Source organism: Drosophila willistoni, unplaced genomic scaffold (genome assembly GCF_018902025.1).
Source record: "Drosophila willistoni isolate 14030-0811.24 unplaced genomic scaffold, UCI_dwil_1.1 Seg492, whole genome shotgun sequence".
In the NCBI taxonomy this organism is placed as follows: Eukaryota; Metazoa; Arthropoda; class Insecta; order Diptera; family Drosophilidae; genus Drosophila; species Drosophila willistoni.
In genome coordinates this window covers 135382-157712 of record NW_025814422.1, presented here as the reverse complement: position 1 = coordinate 157712, position 22331 = coordinate 135382, and the positions used below count along the sequence as shown (strand labels likewise).

General features: G+C 37.4%; 1 protein-coding gene across 4 annotated transcripts in view; it reads right to left on the bottom strand.

Annotated features, from left to right (window-relative positions):
- Positions 1–22123, bottom strand: part of LOC6652608 (insulin receptor substrate 1) — a 169464-nt gene extending 147341 nt beyond the window's left edge. For 2 of the 4 annotated variants that reach the window (XM_047012986.1, XM_047012988.1), the window contains exon 1: positions 21994–22122. The gene's annotated coding sequence lies outside the window, so the exon portion shown is untranslated. Of the gene's footprint in view, positions 1–21993 lie in introns of all 4 variants that reach the window. The other 2 variants (XM_047012987.1, XM_023181262.2) reach the window with 2 other exon arrangements.
- Between the last annotated feature and the right edge of the window lie 208 nt (positions 22124–22331).

The following is a 22331-nucleotide window of genomic DNA, read 5'->3' as shown; positions in this document are numbered from 1 at the left end:
AGCCAGTGACAGCCAGTATCCATAAAAAATTACATCTCACCGACTTAAGTATACCATAAATCAGTAAAACAAATATTGCAAATATATAATAACAAATGCATTAACGAATTTTTAAAAAATTCTGGTCACATGCTTATACAAGCATATAAGCACACTAGCGTCGCCACCAGCGGACGGCCATTTCCGGCCTTTTGGAAAAACGTTTATATGCATAACTTGGCTATTTTTTGTCCGATTTGGATCAAATTTGATATTTTGAGGGATATTAATATCAAATTTAAGTATGCAAAAATTTGACTGCACAAGGCAGAAAATTACTGGAGATAATCGAGTTGGCTTGGTAAAATCTTTACACATACAAAATGTGCGCATTTACTAAGCAAATATACATACCAAATATGGTGTCTCTAGCTAGAATAATCTTTAAGACAAACACTTTTTTTAAATTGCGGGGGGGAAAGGAACGTAACAAAAATTTCAAATAAACTTGATCACTTTACAAACTAATCGAGTTTTTCATAGTCTCCGAGATCTGCGTGTTCGGACAGACAAACGAACGGACGAACAAACGGACAAGGCTAGATCTACTCGGCTGTAGATGCTGATCAAGAATATACATATATACTTCATAGGATGAGAAAAGCTTTCTCAAGGCTTTAATATACCATTTCACTCTATGTTTGTATGTAATTATACAGAATACCACACACTCATAAGAAAAAAATAACAAGACAAGTCGATAAACTCATTCAAGACAAAATAGTTTAACCCTCAGTGTCTGAATATAATAGTCCGTAACTACTGGTGACAAATAAAGCCTTAACACGATCAGAAAAAAAAAAGACGATTAGTAATATACTATCGTCAAATAAACAAAAAACTATGTCCGATAAATTTTCATTACCAAGAATAGATGATATTCTCGATCAACTAGGTCGCAAGCATCCCTTTACATGGATGACTTAATAGTCATTGGTTGTTTTAAGAAACACGTATAATATGTGAATGGGCTATGAATGAATGGGCTATTTCAAACTTCTGCCCATATATGTATATATGACAAACACTTCAGAGTCAAAATAGTTCACTATCATATTTATTTACTATGGTAAATCCAAATTCAAAATGAAGTAAGTCGTCTCGCCGAAAAACATTTTAAATTTCGAACCGCAAATGTATGTCTATTATATTCGCCTCATAGCATATGCTATCTCACTCACCCTCACAAAAACACACGAGCACTCTAGCGGCGCCACAAGCCTACAGCCAAAACTCGTTTATACGTAGTCAACAAATTGCGGGAGGCAACCGTTTCTGCTAAATTATGGAGGCGGAAGTGAAAAACTAGCTGTTATAGTTTTTAAGAAAAATAGTCGGACTTTTCCATATAAACTGACCATATAAACTTTATAAACTGTACGACATAGAGTTTCCACCTCTTTTCCTATGTTGGGTTCGAGAATATTTAACATATAGAAAAAAGAAGGTACTTTTTAAGTCTTCTTTTTCCACTTCCATTCCTGTGACATCTGGTGTACCGCAAGGTAGTCAAGATGGCCCTCTGCTTTTCACATTACTCATTAACGATCTTGCATCAGTCATTGTTCATTCGCGTGTGCTTATGTATGCTGACGATGTCAAGCTTTGTCTCAAAAAAAGCTTCTGCTCTCTGACGTGACGGTCGTGTTTTTGCATAGCTCCTGAGTTTTTATTAATATTTATTGTTTTCTCTCAATTTTTAATTGTGCTTAGTTTGTTTACGCTTTCACTGGTGTTGTTTGCTTGACACCCTTGTGTTTTATTTCCATAATTCGTCAAATTAAATAGTTTAAACAGTTTTTTCTGTTTCGTGATTAGTGTTTGGTGCACTTAATTTTTTTTCTTTATATTTTTTTGTCTCTCGTCATTGCTTCTGCAGTTGCTCCCCTCATCGCCCCCATCATACCATCAGTGCTAGTGGCTTTGTTGTTCTCTCTGCTTTGTGCTTGTGCTCTCTCCCGTGTAATCACTTTTGTAAGGCTGCCTCTCAAAGCTCGGCTTATAACTGTTCTTGCACTCTCTCTAGTCTGCTGTGCACTCTAGCTGTCTCTTTGTTTTATTTGGAAATATTGATTTTTTATCGATAATTATCTTTGTGCTGTGTATTTAAATTTTTCTCTATATTCTTATATATATATACATTTTTTTTGCCTTGTGTTTCTTTTGGCTTTTCAATGGCTTGTCTACCTACCTACTTGCAAGCATTCTGATCGTTTTGGTGATCAGTATATAGCAACATCTTGTTGGCTCTGCGATAATCTTATTCACTTAAAATGTGCTGGCCTCAATGGCCGCGACTACGACAAATTTTCTGATTGTCTGTGTCTAAGCCTGAGCTTGGCTTAATGCTGGACTTGCCCATCTTGTGCCAGCCAGCAGCTTGATTTTAGCCGTATAAGGATAGGCATCTTCGTTTAAAGTTTCTTTCTTTAAACAAACTGCCCAAACAGCTGTCTAACGAGTGTGAGTCTAGCGTACATTTATTGTCGCAATTCAAGTTTGTTCCACCTTCTGAAAAGTTGCCCAAGAAATGTACACTTGAGTTGCCTCGCAACCAGTACTCTCTATTACATCGTCTCCCATTTTACTTTCGCCTACACCATCTTCTTGTCCCTCTTTATGCGCTTCTTTTCAGATTGAAGTACCCCTGGTGTACCTCAATCTATCCCTTACGGGAACTCTAATTAATCACAGGATCATGCTGGCTCTCAATCACTTCCGGATCCCAATGCTCCTCCGCATCCACTAACTGTAGTGCCTCATCGCAAACAATTATTTATCTCTAGGCTTGCTCCTGATACTTCTGAGTCGGCTGTGGCAGCTTACATTGGTAATATATGCCTGCTAAAGTTTTAATTCAATCCTGGTGCCAGTTTAATCTATTAAATCTTAACACTACGAAATGTAAGGTAATGACTTTCTTTCGTAACTCCCCTCTACTGGTCACTTATTTTCTAAATAATGGTCCTTTGGAATGTCTAAGTAATATGAATGATTTGGGCGTATATGGACCTTAAATTACCTTATACCATCTTTATTACCACCACGGTGGCAAATCCATGAGTGTTCTCGAATTTATAAAAGAAGAAAAGAACAATACTTATTCAACCAAACTTCTTTTTACTTCGCTTGTCAGTCCTATTTTAGAGTATGGATCTTGCATTTGGTACTTAAAACATCTATCCTTTCCTATTTAGTTAATAGATAGCTATAGTATTATGATTTGTCTGCCTCACCCCTCAGTCGGTCTAGTGAGAAGTGGGCACCTATAAACCATTGTGCCAAATTTGATGAAGATCGGGTGACTATATCATGAAGCTGCCATAGGAACGAAAACAGTGACTTTTGTCAATAACTTCGTTACTTTTGACGCGATTGCTTTTAAATTTAACATTTGTTAGGTATGGAAAGAGTTACCAAAAAAGTTGCAAGGGTATACAAACTTTGACGCGGCCGAAGTTAGCCCCGGCCCTCTGGTTTAGTTTGCGGTAAATGAAATTCTCTATTCATTTTGGTCGTTCGAGTAACAGGAACTCTGCAGTTTTCCCCCACCAGTGGTAAGAGACTCACAGATTGAATCAGCATCTTAAAGTCTGCATCTTAAATTTCACCAGTAGTAAGAGTTAGAGTATAAAACAAAAGCAATATATTATTGCTTAATAAATAAAAAGTGCGTGCGACAGAGTTAATGTGAAGGCAGTTTGGCTATTTGAGCAACTGCAATAAATATGGCGGTGGTACAAAAAAGTCGAAAATTCAAATTCAAAACCCAGATATCGACAAAAAAAAACCAAAAGACAAATTAGTGTATAGGTATATACACATTGAGTTGCAAGTAGGCAACAAGGAGAAGCAATAGAGCATCATTACAGTTGCACAGAAACAGCAGATCAACAGCAATGCGGCTACATAGTTGCAGAGACTAAAGAAGGACGGTGTCAGGTGCCCGCAACAGCAAAAAGACGAGGCGAGCAAATGCGAGTCGATTTTAAGGTGACGGCGAGGCATCAACGAAGTCTACCCATCCTCATCAGATATATACGCATAAGATAAAAATGTTCCCTAATAAGACTGAAAAATTGTTAGCGAAGCAGCACGAGTTGCATAAAAAATTATGGAAGTTAGATGCTAGTAAAGTAACTAGCAAGATTCTTAACGAAGTAGGTGAGATACAGAAGCAATGGATAATTTACCATAACCAAATGCTACACAGTAGAATAACCGACCACCACTATTTCACAGATAAAATATCAAAGAAGCTAACTTTGGCTATGCCGAAGTTTATATACCCTTGCAGTCCTTGGCAATAATATTTTTACTTTTTGAAATTGCTTTCCCTGCAACTCAATTCATCAATACACAAACAAAACATTATTTTTTACTACAATTTTTTCTTCTTCTTCCATCATTCCTTTGGCGAAGCACGGATCGCATGCACATACATTTCATGTGCATTGACTTTCGCCACCTCAAAAAATTAAAAAAGTATCGACCTGGAAGGAAAAAAACATATTGGCACTTTTTTGGAAAATTGCAGATTGTGACCGAAAACTGTGAAAAATCACCAAAAAAGTGCTGAAAAGTGGTGATAGTCATTGAATGATGTCCGATGTCCAATGTTGACCAAATCACCGTTTCCAAACCATAAATAGTCCATGCTTCGTGTTCCTTGTCATAAGTTGTAATTTCCCAAAAAAGTACCAATTTGTTTTTTTCCTCCCAAGTCGATACTTTAAATTTTTTTGGGGTGGCGAAAGTCATATTCACCTTAGCACGGGCTTGTTAGTTACTGGTGTATCATATTTTGGTGGCTAAATATTTTTTAGATTTTTTTTTTAACTCTTAAGACTTTGAATCAAAATCCGCCTGTATAAAAAACTATCCTTTGGCGACCATTTGGTCTAAGAACTATTTTTATATGGGTGTAAATTTCCACAATTTAACCTATTTTTAACCGTCTAACACTAAGACGATAAAAAGAGCCACGGTGGAAGCCACGACATGTCCTGCATTATCCTTAACAATTTTCAAATTTTTTAAATATAAAAGAAAAATAAAAAATTTTTAAAGTTTAATTTTATTTAAAAAACTTTAAAAATTTTAGTGGTTGATCCTAACAGTTAGGTTTTTTCAAAAATATCGGCTAATTCGTTAGATATAACTCATTTTCACATAGAGCAAAAGTGAGTACATGATAGTTAGGTTAGGTTTTTAGTTTTTATGTCCTTGTGCTAAAAGAATTTTAATATTCTATATATCCTTTTTTGTTTCACTGGCATCAAAATTAAGAATCTTGTGCCATATTAAGTTAGAAACTTGCAAACATGTACTCACTTTTGCTCCCCACAGTACTTCGGAAATTTGACATAGAGACTCTCCAATTATTATGAGAATCAAGTTAGGAAAATAAGGCAGATACAACTGCTATCTGATGTCATGGAAGCAAAAGATATTATTCGCTAAGTGTCATGAGAAAGGAAGAGAAAATGCCGTTACAAAAAAAGACGGTTTCGGTATTTGTAGATAATTGTCCGATCTGCAAAGTTCCCGGGCATAACGCACTTCAGTACTATAAAGCGCAAACACCTACGGAAGGGTGGAAATAGCCAAAAAAGTACAATTGTGTTCAAGATAATTTAAGCATTCAAGAAATAAGAGGTGCACTAGTTAAATGGTCTGCTTATTGTGCAGAAAGGACACCATACCCTTCTCCACTTTGGGGAATAATAGGAGAGGGTAAGTACTTGTGTAACAAACTCAAGCAACCAACCGAAATAAGTGGCGTATCTTCAACAAAAACAGTGACCTCAAGGTTAAGGTAAATGTAGAAATGAAGATGGAAAGGGAGGTCCTTAATGCTGAAGCAATTGTATTGCCACAATTAATGAAACCTCTTTGTTTAACCTTAAAATTTTTAATTTATAATAATAATTATTGAATAACATGGGGAAAACGTCGGAGTTGTTAGAGCTTTAATCGTAGTAATCGTTTAAAGCTGGGGTTGCCAAAAAACCATTGCAGGTGAATTTGAACTGTCGCGTCAGAAAGTACATTATCAGATTAACAAATTAAAAAAGTATAATACTATTAACAACTTGCCAAGATTGGGTGCTAACCGCAAAACAGCGGTGAATGAAGACAGAGTCTTTTTGCGGAAATTTAAGAAAAACATTAAATTAAAGCCTCAATCTGCTGCAAGTTAATGGAATGGGATATGCATAACCCAATCAGTGAATGTACTGCTCGAAGATGTTCATAAAAATTGCCTTTTGCCAAATGAGAATCAGGATAGGGAAAAAAATTGTTTAGTTCTACAAAGCCAATAAAAAGTTATAAGCAAAAACACTTCACTTTAATTTCGTCAAAATGTTTATGCCGACTAGTGTACATACAGTTGCAAACTTAAAAATAGCACCACTTGCTGAGGTTATGTGTTCAAAGGATTCTTGGCTTCAATTTAAGGCTCAATTAACATGTGAATACGTTTTTGAATGTTTCAATATTTACTACTAATGGAAGCAAAAAACATTTTAATAATATCCAACGTATTCAAAGTTTTTCAGGGATTTTCTTCAAATACTCAAAAAATACCCGAAACTAAAAATAGCACCACTTTTTAAATATTTAGTTAAGTTTTTAATGTATAAGAATATCTGAACCTTTTATAGTCCTTGTTTTTACATTCCTGTGCTTCTTCGGATAGCTCTCCAATTGGTTAACACTGATATTCTATTAAATCCTTTCCGTGAGCCAAAATCCTATGTACCGTTGGAGTAAGTTTTTATTACGGCTACAATTCAGTCAACAGTTAACCAATCTTTGAAGTATATTCGGCAAATTTGGGAGCATTTGGATTTATGTGGACGCCGGACGTATACTCTAGAGCCTTTTCCACCTTACATGACAACTTTACTTTCATCAGTCCATAGCACGTGTCACTACTTTTAGACAGGCCAATTCTAATGATTTTTGGCAAACTTAAGGCGATTGGCAATATGTCCCGCGTTCAAAAGTGAAAGCTTTCTGGGGGTTCAGTCTTATAAATTGCTCTTCCGAAGGTACTTGCGAACTATTTCGTCGCTAGTCGAGATGTTCAAGTCCTTTTCCAGATCGCGTAAAACTTTAAAAGTATCCCTATTCTTCTATGGGATTAAGCAACCGACTTCTTGCTCTTGCTTGAAATTGATCGCATTTCGAATCATTTTTAGTTTCGGGTATTTTTTGAGTATTTGAGGAAAATCCTTCATAAACTTTGAATACGTTGGATATTATTAAATTTTTTTTTTCTTCCATTAGTAGTAAATATTTTACGTTGAAAAACGTATTACATGTACGTATACATGTTTCTTGAGCCTTAAATTGAAGCCAAAAATCCTTTGAACACATAACCTCAGCAAGTGGTGCTATTCTTAAGTTCGCACCTGTATGTGTGTCTTAAAAAGTGGGATTGCCAATATTAATGGGCCAAAATATATATAATATAACATATATAATATTAAAATGGCGAAAATGACAGGTCGTAGCATCTGTAGCTATTGAAAAAATATATCGGCAAAAAATCATTGATCCAGACGGAAATCCATCAGAAACAATTTGACGTAGAACACGTCAAATTACCCCGATGGATCGAGGCACAGCTTAATCAATCAAAAAATGCATATACAGCGGCGGTAACTTAGTTAACTTATTAGCCAATAAGAGTTGATCCTATCAAAAATAGGAAGACTATTTCGAAATTGGAATTATGCGCAGTACACTTGTTATCGCAATTGCTACAAAGAGTCCAGCAATCTATTGCCGTTTCAGCTGAAACGGGAAGGTGGGGTCAAGTAGGTGAAGTATTATTTAAAAAGAGTAATAGGAAACGGTAACCTCACCTGGCAGCATGTGCCATTGTTGTGAAGATCCAGACAACAACATTGTGCTAACCTCCGTTCACTTCTTAAGGGGTTACGCCACCCCTGAGAAAAAAAAATTGAATTTTTTTTTGGCTTTAAAAATCCTCTATAGTTTCAAGAATCTTTTACGCGTTACATCATATCGGTATTCGAATTAGTTACAGCGTATAGAAGTGAGCGCGGCCGAGTCGAACGAGTCGGCCCCAAATTCAGATAGCGGCTGGGCCGTTAGGAAGGTTCGAGGCCTAGACAAAAGGCATTATATTTCGTCCTTGAATGCATTGTGATGAATTTAGTTGGCTCTGGGACACAGAAGCGTATACATCGTTATTTTGTAGCATCGAAGCGTTATTATTTGAATTATTGTCGCATTGCCGCGAACATTACGTATCAATGAGAAGGGGAAGCGAGAATCAAAGTATCATCCTTCTTGTGTCAAGATTGGTCGAAAACGTCCGCTAAATCATCATGAAATGGAAAAGGAGGAAGCTAGCACAAGCGCTTCAGGAAAACAATTAATTAATTAGCAGTGGAAGCTCTGACTTTGATGCCGATGCAGGATTCGGGTATCGATTAACTTGTTTTTTATCGGTATTTTTCAGTATACGTGAAGCAGTGAGTTGTAAAGAGTCCGGCGGTGATATAAAGTTTACCGAAACGGCGGTTCGTGGACTTGGTTTTAAAATAAAACTAACTTGTGACAAATGTAATGAATGTGTTGCCATTCATTCTTGTCCTCTCATAAACTCTCAAGCATATGATGTGAATCGAAGACTCGTTTTTGCATTCAGACTCCTCGGTATAGGGTTAGCAGGAATACACTTATATCGTTTTATTCAGGAAAAGTTCTAAATCTCCAAGTAAAATGTTCTTACTGTAAAGCTTGTGAGTATTGGAAACATTTTGTAGGTACTGAAGAATATAATGAGTGGAGACAGTAAGACGTATAAAGGAATCGTTGATTCTAAGCCGTATGGGGATTTTGTAGTGACAAAAAAGAATGTATTGATCATGTACAAAAGCGAATGGGTTCACAATTACGTAAAGCGAAAAAAGACAAAGACATTCACAAAGGCAGGGATGATAAAGTAGGAGTGGTCAAATTGCAGGAAGGGTCAATTACAAGGCATATAAATAAAATCTGTCCACTTATTGGGGTAAAATCACCCTAAGACGTTAAGGAGAATCGATATCGGAAAGGTACCAGGTTCGCTCATCCGCTTTGTCAATTTTCGAATGCTGCGAGCATTAAAGATAATAGAACAGTGGAAGCGTCCTTATACGATCTGGTGGTATACTATGACATGTCGGCATATAGTCAAGGTGACAGAATGATTCTTAAATTAACGGCTTTATGCCAATGCCAGAGCCATTTTGTATTAGAAAACACGGTTAAGCGAATTAAAGAAATCTAGGACAATAATGTTTTATTCATGATTCATGAAAAGCCGAGCCAAAAATCAATTTTTTCCTGATTGCTTTTGGCAAAAATTATATATACAATCGATAGGGAATACTTCAGAGATTAGTGGGTGCTAGAAGCGCCCAAATTTGAAACATTTTTAGTAAATGGGAATAAATAAACTCACAAATCGCAACTTTTAAACTGAATATTGGGTGATTTCAACGATCGATTGTTATCTGAAAAGTATGTTCTTTATTCATAGCATGTTTCATAAATTAGCGCCAATGATAATGCCTGTGATCTGATACCTTTTAAAGGGAGTACCAAGTCGAACTGTTTATACACAACGATTGTTGAATCAAGATCTTACTGGGTAGATATAGATAGCAGCAGTAGTTGGTTTTTACGGAACGAGGCATTTTGAGCCTCAGTTCAGGCTACATAGCTAGGGCAGAAGATAAAATTTTAGTGCCTCATCATAGTGTCCAGTCAAAGTCGTGCATAGCTATTACAACGTCGCATATAGGCGATATTAGTAATATACCAAATATGGTATGGAATCCAGTAAAAGACCATACGTCAGAATTGGAAAGAATAGGAAGTCAATTACAATCGGTAAAGGAACACAAGATTGACTAGATTTTAACGTTCTTTAACAATAGTTATCTTACTAATAATAATATTAAAAATAATTTGTATAAGACAACTAACTATAAAAGTAAAGTCCAAAACGTAGCTTTTGGCGGCACTTTGCAGAATGTTGAAGATTAAAACATCGTGAAATGGCTTCAACAAATCAGATGATGAAAAAAAAAAAACAAAATAAGAATGACAATGCGAGATTGTAAGAGATAATTTCGAATTCAAATGAAGATCTAGTTTTTGTACCATGTACCCACCCATAGGATGAAATGGTATATCAAAGTCTTCAAAATGTAACGCGCAGAATGAAGCTTTTCCGACACCATAAAATATATATATTCTTGATCAGGATCAACTGCCGAGTCGATCTAGCCACGTCCGTCTGTCCGTATGAACACCTAGATCTCGGAGACTGTAAAAGCTAGAACCACCAAATTTGGTATGTAGACTCGTGTAGTATGTAAAATTATCAAGTTTATTTCAAATGTTTGCAACGCGTCTTTCCGCCCCCGCAATTTAAAAAAAGCGTTTATCTCAAATACTATTCTAGCTAGAGACACAATATTTGGTATGTATATTTGTGTGTAAAGATTTTGCCCCTTTCTGCGCCCGTAATTTGAAAAAACTCGATAATTATTTTCTACCTTGTGCAATCAAATTCGGCACACTTAAATTTGATACTAATATCCATCAAAATACCAAATTTGATCAAATCGGACTAAAAATAGGCAAGTTATGCATAAAACATTTTTCCATAAGGCCGGAGTTGGCCGTTGGCTGGTGGCGGCGCTAGTATGCTCATATGCTTGGGTGAGCGAGATAGTGTGATATGCTTGTAAAATTGTAAATTTGTTATTATAAATTTGAAATATTCGTTTTTAGTAGTGTATGGTATACCTAAGTCGGCGAGACGACTTACTTCATTCTTATTTTAAAGAAGGAAATGTTGCTTGAACCTTGTTTTGAATTTTGGCTATGACATATTCAGAAGTACATAGTATATGGACGAAGCCTAGAAACAAAGATTTGCCTTTTTATGTCTGGCCGATATGTCTGGTTGACTCTATTGGCAGCATTGCCATCGAAGGCACAATATGGAAAGGTGGCTTTAAGCAGTACTGCCTGGTCGTTAAGCTTGACATAAAAAATGCCTTCAACAAGGGGGGTAAGAGTTGCATTCTTCGTGATGTTAAGTCGTGCTAATCCTATGGAAAGAGTGTCGAGCAGAGACTACTGTTTCTGTTTCGTTTCTTGTGTTTTTTCTCACTCATCCACTGGATTACCCACGCTCACAGTTCTCCTATACATTTACGCATATAACTTCCATACTCTCTGACCTACAGATTTTATTCCCTCATATATGCGCTTAAACTGTTCAAATTGCGATCAGCTGTTTGCCCAAATATAGGTCAATGCCCTTGAACTTGATTTGTCACTTGTCAGCTAATATAAAAAAAAATGAGAAAAACTAATTGTACAACCACCCAAGATATTGATTTTTATACCCTTGCAGAGGGTATTATAAAATTGGTCAGATGTTTGTAACGCACAGAAGGAGACGTTTCCGACCCCGTAAAGTAAATATATTCTTGATCAGCATGAGAAGCTGAGTCGATATAGCCATGTCCGTCTGTCCGTCCGTCTGTGCAAATCAACTTCACGCCGCCATCTTAATAGCTAACGGGATGAAACTTGATATTTGAGCTACCTTTAGCCCGGAGCAGATAAAGTATGAAAGCTCTAGAAGAAACATTTTCATAAAAATTTAAGAATTCCCGTGAAATTTACTAATTTGATAGTTTTGGATATAAAACATCAGATAAATATAACACAAGTTACAGTCAATATAAATCGGCTCTACTCCGTTATTGCTTGAAACCCACAGAGCAGCTAAGCACACGCATACACACACAGACGCAACGCTACGTAAACTGTACAGTTGCGAACTTAAAAATAGCACCACTTGCTGAGGTTATGTGTTCAAAGGATTTTTGGCTTCAATTTAAGGCTCAAGAAACATGTGAATACGTTTTTCAACGTAAAATATTTACTACTATTGGAAGCAAAAAAAATTCTTTAATAATATCCAACGTATTCAAATTTTATGAAGGATTTTCCTCAAATACTCAAAAAATACCCGAAACTAAAAATGATTCGAAATGCGATCAATTTCAAGCAAGAGCAAGAAGTCGGTTGCTTAATCCCATAGAAGAATAGGGATACTTTTAAAGTTTTACGCGATCTGGAAAAGGACTTGAACATCTCGACTAGCGACGAAATAGTTTGCAAGTACCTTCGGAAGAGCAATTTATAAGACTGAACCCCCAGAAAGCTTTCACTTTTGAACGCGGGACATATTGCCAATCGCCTTAAGTTTGCCAAAAATCATTAGAATTGGCCTGTCTAAAAGTAGTGACACGTGCTATGGACTGATGAAAGTAAAGTTGTCATGTAAGGTGGAAAAGGCTCTAGAGTATACGTCCGGCGTCCACATAAATCCAAATGCTCCCAAATTTGCCGAATATACTTCAAAGATTGGTTAACTGTTGACTGAATTGTAGCCGTAATAAAAACTTACTCCAACGGTACATAGGATTTTGGCTCACGGAAAGGATTTAATAGAATATCAGTGTTAACCAATTGGAGAGCTATCCGAAGAAGCACAGGAATGTAAAAACAAGGACTATAAAAGGTTCAGATATTCTTATACATTAAAAACTTAACTAAATATTTAAAAAGTGGTGCTATTTTTAGTTTCGGGTATTTTTTGAGTATTTGAAGAAAATCCCTGAAAAACTTTGAATACGTTGGATATTATTAAAATGTTTTTTGCTTCCATTAGTAGTAAATATTGAAACATTCAAAAACGTATTCACATGTTCCTTGAGCCTTAAATTGAAGCCAAGAATCCTTTGAACACATAACCTCGGCAAGTGGTGATATTTTTAAGTTCGCAGCTGTATATATACATTTTTTTTTTGCCTTGTGTTTCTTTTGGCTTTTCAATGGCTTGTTGTCTACCTACTTGCAAGCATTCTGATCGTTTTGATGATCAGTATATAGCAACATCTTGTTGGCTCTGCGATAATCTTATTCACTTAAAATGTGCTGGCCTCAATGGCCGCGACTACGACAAATTTTCTGATTTGTCTGTGTCTAAGCCTGAGCTTGGCTTAATGCTGGACTTGCCCACTTTGTGCCAGCCAGCAGCTTGATTTTAGCCGTATAATATAATAATAATATATCGCAATTCAAGTTTGTTCCACCTTCCGAAAAGTTGCCCAAGAAATGTACACTTGAGTTGCCTCGCAACCAGTACTCTCTATTACATCGTCTCCCATTTTACTTTCGCCTACACCATCTTCTTGTCCCTCTTTATGCGCTTCTTTTCAGATTGAAGTACCCCTGGTGTACCTCAATCTATCCCTTACGGGAACTCTAATTAATCACAGGATCATGCTGGCTCTCAATCACTTCCGGATCCCAATGCTCCTCCGCATCCACTAACTGTAGTGCCTCATCGCAAACAATTATTTATCTTTAGGCTTGCTCCAGATACTTCTGAGTCATCTGGGGCAGCTTACATTGGGAATATATGCCCTGCTAAGGTTTTAATTCAAAAGCTTAAATTTTCTAGGCCTCACGAAATCTCCTCTTTTAAAATTACAGTACCAAATGAGTATTTCTTAGCTATGGTTGACCCTAATTTTTGGCCAGAGGGCCTAGTTGTACACGAGTTTGCGCCCAATAAGGGCTCCCGTCCGTTGCCTGTCCACCTTCCTAATTTATCTTCTGCTTCAAAAAAACTAATAACGTCTAGTCTTTGCATTCATTATCAAAATGTAAGAGGACTTCTTACCAGCTGTCGAACCTTTTCTGTGATAGCCAAACCTTTTCAGCTGACATATTAGCTTTCTCTGAAACTTGGCTTAACTCCTCTGTTTTGGATAATGAAATTCTTTCTAATAACTTTATTTCTTATAGGCTTGATCGTGTTGGTCGTTGTTGCTGTCAACTCGAATCTGTGTTCAAGTATTGTGCCGATTGATCTGCCCTTAGGTGTTGAGTTTATTTGCGTCGAAATTACATGTTCCAACATTAGCTTATATATTTCTTGTTCATATATTCCTCCAGCTTCTGATATAACGACCTATATGCATCATGCTGATGCTTTGCAAACTATTTTTAATCGTCTTAAAGATCGCGATTTCCTTATAGTTTTAGGTGATTTCAACTTGCCTAATATTTCTTGGCTTGTTGATGATAATCTATCTTTCTTAATTCCTTCATCTCAACATGTTTTTCTTGATAGCCTACTTGAATGTCCGCTATATCAGTTGAATTCTTTACTTAACTCCTCTAAAAGAACCCTTGATCTTGTTTTTGTCTGTGATCCCACTTTAGTGCTGTATCGCAAACACAGCCACTAGTGAAACCTGAAGATCCTTATCATCCTACCATTGAAGTTACTATTTCTTACAATTCCGTTACTAATTTATTTAAAAACATCTCAAATTCTCGTCGTAGATGTTTTCGTAGAACAAATTTCAATCTTCTTAACAGCCTTATTTTCTCTTTTGATTGGTCGTTTCTATTTGAGTGCTGCGATATAGATTGTGCAGTGAAGTTTTTTTACTCTGCTCTTAATTCTCTAATTGATAAATGCGTTCCTTATGTGAATGTCTCTACCGTCTCCAGCGCGCCAGTCTGGTTCACACGTAGACTCTCTAATCTCCGTAACATTAAATCGAGATATTTTAAAGGATTTAAAAAAACTGTTTCGCGACTTGACTATGCAAATTACTGTATAGCCAAATCTCAATTTTGTCTTTTAAACACTCAATGCTACAATAATTATATCGTTCGCTGTAAGGTTGAATTTTATAAGAACTCCAAAAGATTTTACAACTTTGTTAATTCCAAAAGACGCTCTAATGTACTACCCTCCGCCTTCAGACTTAATGACCAGACTGCTAATAATGATTCAGATATTGCAGATCTGTTTGCTAAATTCTTTCAGTCGACTTATTCTACTACTGTTTCGGAACCCACACCCTATCCCTTTTCAATCCCACATTTAAATTGTATGTTTTCTCCTAGTATTACTGAAGACTGTATTATCTCTAGCTTGTCATCTATGACGTCTTCCTTCGTTCCCGGGCCTGATAATATACATAGTTGCATCCTTAAAATGTGTTCGATTTCCCTATCTAAGCCTTTATCTCGGTTATTCTTTATATCGAGTTAGACTTGTAGCTTTCCTGATATTTGGAAGGAGTCTTTGATTATTCCGCTTTAAAAAGGGTAGCAAATCGGATGTTTCTAACGTTTCTTACGTCTTCCCTTCAACACCTATCCAGATCCACTATTTCTCCTTGTCAGCATGGCTTCATGAAAGGTCGTTCGTCGCTTACTAATCTTTTAGAATTGACTACCCTTGTACACCATGGCTTCCGTAAAAACTGTCAAACTGATGTTATTTATACTGACTTTAGTAAGGCTTTCGATACGGTTGATCATTTTCCCCGAAACTGTTGGCTTGGCTAAAATCCTAACTTATTGGCAGAACCCAAAAGGTGTCTTTTACTAAATCTAAAACTGTTCGAGTTACGTCAGGTGTACCCCAAGGCAGTCATCTGGGCTTATTACACTTATTACAATGGGTTATTTACACTGTTTATAAATGATTTGCCTTTGGCCTTGTCTCATTCACGCGTGCTCATGTTTGCGGATGATGTCAAGATTTGTTATTCCTATAATGATCCTTCTTTCCAAACAGTACTTGCAATCAGATTTCGATGCGTTCTGTGATTGGTTAATAAATTACACCTTTATGCCTCTAAGTGTTCTTTTATGACTCTCAGTCGATTGTCTCCGTTCCTAGCTCATTACTCTATTAAGTCTGTTCTGTTAGATTGTGTACCATCATTCAAAGACTTAGGCGTTATGTTTGACCTTTCTTTTAACTTTCATTTAATGTTCATATTTCTTCAATTGTCAATAGAGCATGCAGCCTTCTTGGCTTCATTAAACGTTGGGCCAAAGAATTTGATGATCCCTATGTAACAAAGGTTTTATACACTTCGTTAGTTTTCCCTACTCTAGAATATTGCTCGCCAGTATGGAACCCGCAATATGATGTTCACCAGCGTAGTATTGAATCGGTACAATACTAACCATTGCTTCTGTAAGCAATTCCTTAAGTTTGCGTTACGCGGTCTTAATTGGGACCCGAGTCTTCGCCTATCTTCTTATTCTGACAGACTTCTTCTTATTAATATTCCTTCACTTTACAACCGTAGGCTTGTACTTGGCATTCTCTTTCTCCATAAACTTGTCAACGGCGAAGTCATTTCTACTAACTTACTAGATACGTTATATTTTTGTGTTCCCTCACGTCGGACCAGAACCTTTTTTCCTATTCGCCTTAGTAGATGTCTGACTAACCATTCTCTTCACGAATCTTTTCGTGTTCTCTGCCAATCTTTTAACAACCTTTCTCACCTTATCTCTCCTGATCTTTCTGTCACTTCTCTTCGCGCTATACTTTTTAATCATCTACAACGAAACCGCATCTTGTACAAATAAAACACCTCCACCGGGTCGGGGATGTTTAGTTGTGTATAAAGCTAAACTACCTTCTTCAATTGATTGCTATCTGTCTTTTAGCTTAGGCTTTTTCGTCGCCCACTGTGTTAGTTGACGTAAATAAATAAATAAATGGATGGCGAAACCACCAAGGCGGAAATCAAGTAGATGCTACAGGTGCTGGGAGTTTGGACACGTGGCGGCAACCTACACTACCCCGGTCGACAGGACGAACTGGTGTCTAAGATGCGGCGGGAATAACCACAAGGCGAGGGAATGCAAGAACGAACTCAACTGCTGTCTATGCGAATCCGTCTCACACAGCTGAACCTTAATCACTGCGAGGCCGCTCATAAGCTGCTCAAGCACAGTGTGCGAGAGACCAAATCGAACGTGGCAGTGATAAGCGAACCCTTTCATAGGAAAATCTCCGCCGACTGGGCGTACAGTACAACAGGCAAGGCCGCCATTTGGGCATGTGGCGATCCGCCCACGCAGCTGCATTCCAGGCTAGCAGGCGAGCACTTCATCAGAGGTTATGTAAACGGGATATGCTAATTGCAGACTTCTGCAAGGCGCTGGGTGAGCTGACAAACGACGCACAGACCAACCATAATAGCGGGAGACTTCAACGCCTATGCAGAGGAATGGGGAAGCACCTTCATGAATGCGCGTGGCCGCGCGCTACTTGTCACTTTTGCCTCCCTAGATATCGAGTTGCTGAACCAAGGCACCCAAAATACGCTTAATCTTGCCGGTAGAGGATCTGTGATAGAACTCACTTATGGAAGCAGTGACCTTGCGAGGATATCATCTTGGATGCTGGACGACAGTTATACAGCGAGCGACCACGAGGCGATCTGTTGTGCAGAAGCCAGCCAGAAGCACACAGAGCACTCCCTCTCCGCTGATATGCCCTTCACAGAGGACTCACTGGACACCCAGGCGTTTTCGCTAATGCTGTCCAGGCAAAGTCTCACGCATGGACTCAGACTGGACACAGCACCACGCCCATCCTCTCAGCGATAAGGGATGTCTACCTGTAGCTTTGTGACTCTGCAGAGCATGATCCATGGGGAAAAGCTTATAAAATAGTGGTCAAGCGGATACACGCAAACCGCCAGCCCATCCCATCTAGCGCTGTACATGTCGCACAGATTGTAGACGGCCTCTTTCCCAACCGTCCGGTCTACCCAAGCAGCATCTAGTTACAGCACCCCACAGCTAGGACTTCATCTCTCGAGATCGCATAAATGGGATCGAGAGATGAAGTCCTAGCTGTGGCCAAATCGCTCAAATACTGCAAAGCACCCGGCCCAGATCGGATCCAAAGCCGCGCTGTAAAACTGTTCAGATATCTACGCATCCGTTTTTAACGCTGCCTCACCGAAAGAAGCTTTTCTTTGCAATGGAAAATCCAGAAGTTGGCTCTTATGCCCAAGCCGGGTAAGCCAACAGATACCACGCCCTCCAGGCCGATATGTCTGGTTGACTCTATTAGCAGCATTGCCAGCAATGCCATCGAAGGCACAAGATGGGAAGGTGGCTTTAAGCAGTACTGCCTGGTCGTTAGGCTTGACGTAAAAAATGCCATCAACACTGCGGATTGGAGTTGCATTCTTGGTGCCATACGGTGGCTTCCCACCGCATCTCCTGGCCATCGTTCGGAGCTTAGGTTATGACTAGTTTTTTTTGAAAGCGACAATTTTGGATTTTTTGTTCAGTTTCTTTACTCCTTGTGTGAATATGTACAGTCAGCAAGACATTGATTCGTACATTCATATGGTTTTTATTTTAAATGCTGTTTAAGGACAGAAATATTCATTAAATGTTTTTTTTCGAATGCATTCCTTTAGACAAACTAGTTTTAAATAAAATTATTGAAAAAAATTATCATCATTTTAAAGGCACAATAAATAAATCACTAAAGCGTGATTTAAGTGCTGGAAAACACGCACAAATTATTCGTACACCTTATGTCTAGGCATTTTAAACACTTGCATGTACCGTTTTTTAAATTTCCTTTTCAAGCTATTCGTTAAATGTCAACAAAGCACATGGAAAAGCACAATCATTGTAAATTTTTTTTACTTGATTGAAGTTAAATTGAGAAAAACTGTGTAAAATGGGCCGAGGAAAAGATGTTTCGCCTGATATCCGCAAATTGGTTCTCAAATTGTATTTGAAAAATCGTAGTCTTCGGGAAATTGGCAGATTAGTGGATAGGCCACATTCCACAGTGCATAGTATAATTAAAACTTATACAAGCACTGGTGGAATTGGCACCAATCATGGAAATGCTGGTAGACCTAGCATTCTAATAAATAAAATAAAAACCAGAGGGACGGGCTAAATTCGACCGCGTCAAATTTTGTATACCCTTGCAACGTTTTTGGTAACTCTTTCCTTACCTATAGCCATCAATGTCGAAAAACGTTTTATCGAAAAAGGAAATAGGAAATAACGAAGATATTGATCAAAGTCACTGTTTTCCACCGATCGTTCCTATGGGAGCTATATGATATAGTTACCCGATCTTTATCAAATTCAGCACAGTCATTAACATATATATTAAACTAACGAATGTTTAATTTGAAAGCAATCGCGTTAAAAGTAACAAAGTTATTGACAAAAGTCACTGTTTTCGCCCAATCGTTCCTAAGGGAGCTTTATGATATAGTCACCCGATCTTGATCAAATTTGGCACAGGTGTAATAAACTAACCAATACTAAATATCACGACAATAGCTCAGAAAATAACGAAGTTATTAAGAAAAGTCACTGTTCGTGACTTTGCCGTTTGTATGGGGGCTATATGACATAGTAGTCCCATCCGGCTAAATCCGAGATATACAACCCCTGCAGTATACATATACAAGCCTACATGCAAAATTTCAGCTCTGTAGCTCCAACGGTCTAGGAGGAGTTTGCGTTGATCCAGACGGACGGACGAACTAACATGGCTATTTGAACTTGTCTCGTCGTGCTGATCAAAAATATATATACTTTATATAGTCGGAAATGCTTCCTTCCATGCGTTACAAACATCTGATCAATTTTATAACACCCTCTGCAAGGGTGACTTTTCTCTGAAGAAAAGTCTGTCCACAAACCATCCGCAACTGCTTGCACAAGGCTTGGTATCAGAGTTGCTCGTTGTAAGCCCTACATATCAAAGGCAAACGAAAAAAAGAGGCTGCAGTGTATATAAATGAGACAAATTCCTTTGGGAAAATGTCATATTTAGTGACGAATCAAAATCTAATATTTTTGGACACGACGGACCACCAAAAGTATGGCGAAAAGTTAATGAAGCCATGAAGGAAAAAAACTTAATACCCACCTTAAAGCATGGCGTGGGAAATGTGATGGGGCTGCATATCACAGCTGGAGCTGGTCAAATGGTTTTTATTGATCAGAAAATGGATCAACACGTGTACACAAGCATTTTGGAAGAGAACTTACACGCAACTGCTACAAAACTTGGTCTGGATCCAAAAACTGTTCAGGAGTGGCTTATTTACCACTGCAAACAGTTGAAGTCTCCACCACGCTTTTAATGAAGTAAGTAAGTCGTCTCGCCGACTTAGGTATACCATACACCAGTAAAGCAAATATTTAAAATTTATTAAACAAATTCATTTTCACGTGCTTTTTACAAGCATATGAGATACTAAGATACTCACTCAAGCATACGAGCACCCTATCGCTCCCACAAGCCAACGTCCAACTCCGGCCTTATGAAAAAACATTTATGCATAACTTGCCTGTTTTTTGTCCGATTTTGATCAAAGTTGGTATTTGGCTGGATATTATTATCAATTTAAGTTAAGGGAGATGATAGTTTTTTCAAATTACGGGGGCAGAAAGGGGCAAAATCTTTACACGTACAAAATGAGCGCATTTATTAAAACATTGTGTCACTAGCTAGAATAGTTTTTGAGATAAACGCTTTTTTTTAATTTCCAGGGCGGAAAGGGGCGTGGCGTTTGAAATAAACTTGATCACTTTACATACTACACGAGTCTACATACCAAATTTGGTGGCTCTAGCTTTTACAGTCTCCGAGATCTAGGTGTTCATACGGACAGACGGACGGATGGACATGTCTAGATCAACTATGCTGCATATATTTTGGCGACTTTCACCCTATTTCATCCTATGGGTGTATGGTATAAAAATGCGGGTAATGTGAACTGTACGAATAAATTGTGTGCGAAAAAATTGTTATTATTTGATTAGTTTTTTAGATTTTTATGTTAATAATTGAATTTTTTTGTTTTTGTTATTACACTTATAGTCATATTGAACTAAATGTTTTTTTTAGTCTGATTTTTATATTTTGAACAAAATGTTTTCAAATTTTTACTGTACGAATACGTGTTGTGACGACTGTAAGTTAACAAACAGTCCAACGAACTGTCCCCGCACAAAGCCTTTGATCAATCTATGCAGTGCAGCATTTAACACGTAAACACATACATATATTCCAAACGTAAATATGCCGACACAGCGTGGTGACCTAGAGCCCATGAGATGACCGTTTCACACTTTTATGTACTTAGGCTTAGTCTTTTTTTCCTTCCTTGAACAATAAATATACATTATTCCGGCACTTGGCCGTAAACAGATTTCTTGATCCTAAGTACATTGAGCCACAATGCCAGTGATCTACATATGTACTTAAATCGTATCACATAATAATCTGCTTAGTTTATCCATTTGAGTTGGATTCCATCGAAGTCTGACCCTGACCATGTGGATACACACATCCACATATGTACATATTTCAGAGGAAAGTATTTATACTGATGTCGGAATATGTACGTATGTATGTATGTACATAGATATGTATAATCTGTTTTGATAGTCCACTGCACTCACTATTTTAATTTTAATTTTATTACATCCAAAACAATCGACATTCGGAGTCAATCACACTTTTTTAATTCATTGGTTTTACTGTGCCGACAGATATACACATCAGGATCAAGCGCCATCAAATGAAGATGAATGAAATTTTTGTTTTTTTAATATTTTTTACGTTTGGAAATATCACTTTGGCTCGTATTGATCTAATCATGTCAACCTGGTAATCAAGGGCTAATGCCTCATTTTAAGATTAAATATTTAAATTCATATCCATATACATACATATGTATGTTGTATGTACATGTTACAAAATATGTATACAATGTACCTACAAGTGTATGTACATTTTAAAACTAAGTTACTTCCATTGAAGGATTATTTGGCATTCCTACATCGAATGGGTTAACGCCACAGCGAATGTGCGAAAACCAATTTCGTATAAAAATATTGAAACATTGTATATACGAAGGCATGTACACATGTACATACATACATATGTATATACTTATGTATGTGCCATATTTCCGAATTTAACACTTGCATACAAACCTTGAACCAACGAGTCATTGCGTTTAAGCGAATTCTTTAACTAGAATACTTCTTAAAATACGTACGTTGGATTTATTTATTTTTGTTCACTCAATACAATAATAATTTTTTATCTAATCATATTTAATAGTGCTGACACTATCGCAAATCAAGGGACGTGTTTTTGCCCTCTTTTCACATTGCCCAATTATTAGATCGGTTAATACATTATAAGGCCCGATTCCCACTCGATCCATCTCTGGGGAATGCTTGGGATTAAAGGTGGATGTGAAACAGCGATTACCATTGGTGTGAAGAGGGCAAGGACCGGGTTCCTTTTGATTTGAATTAATTGTTAA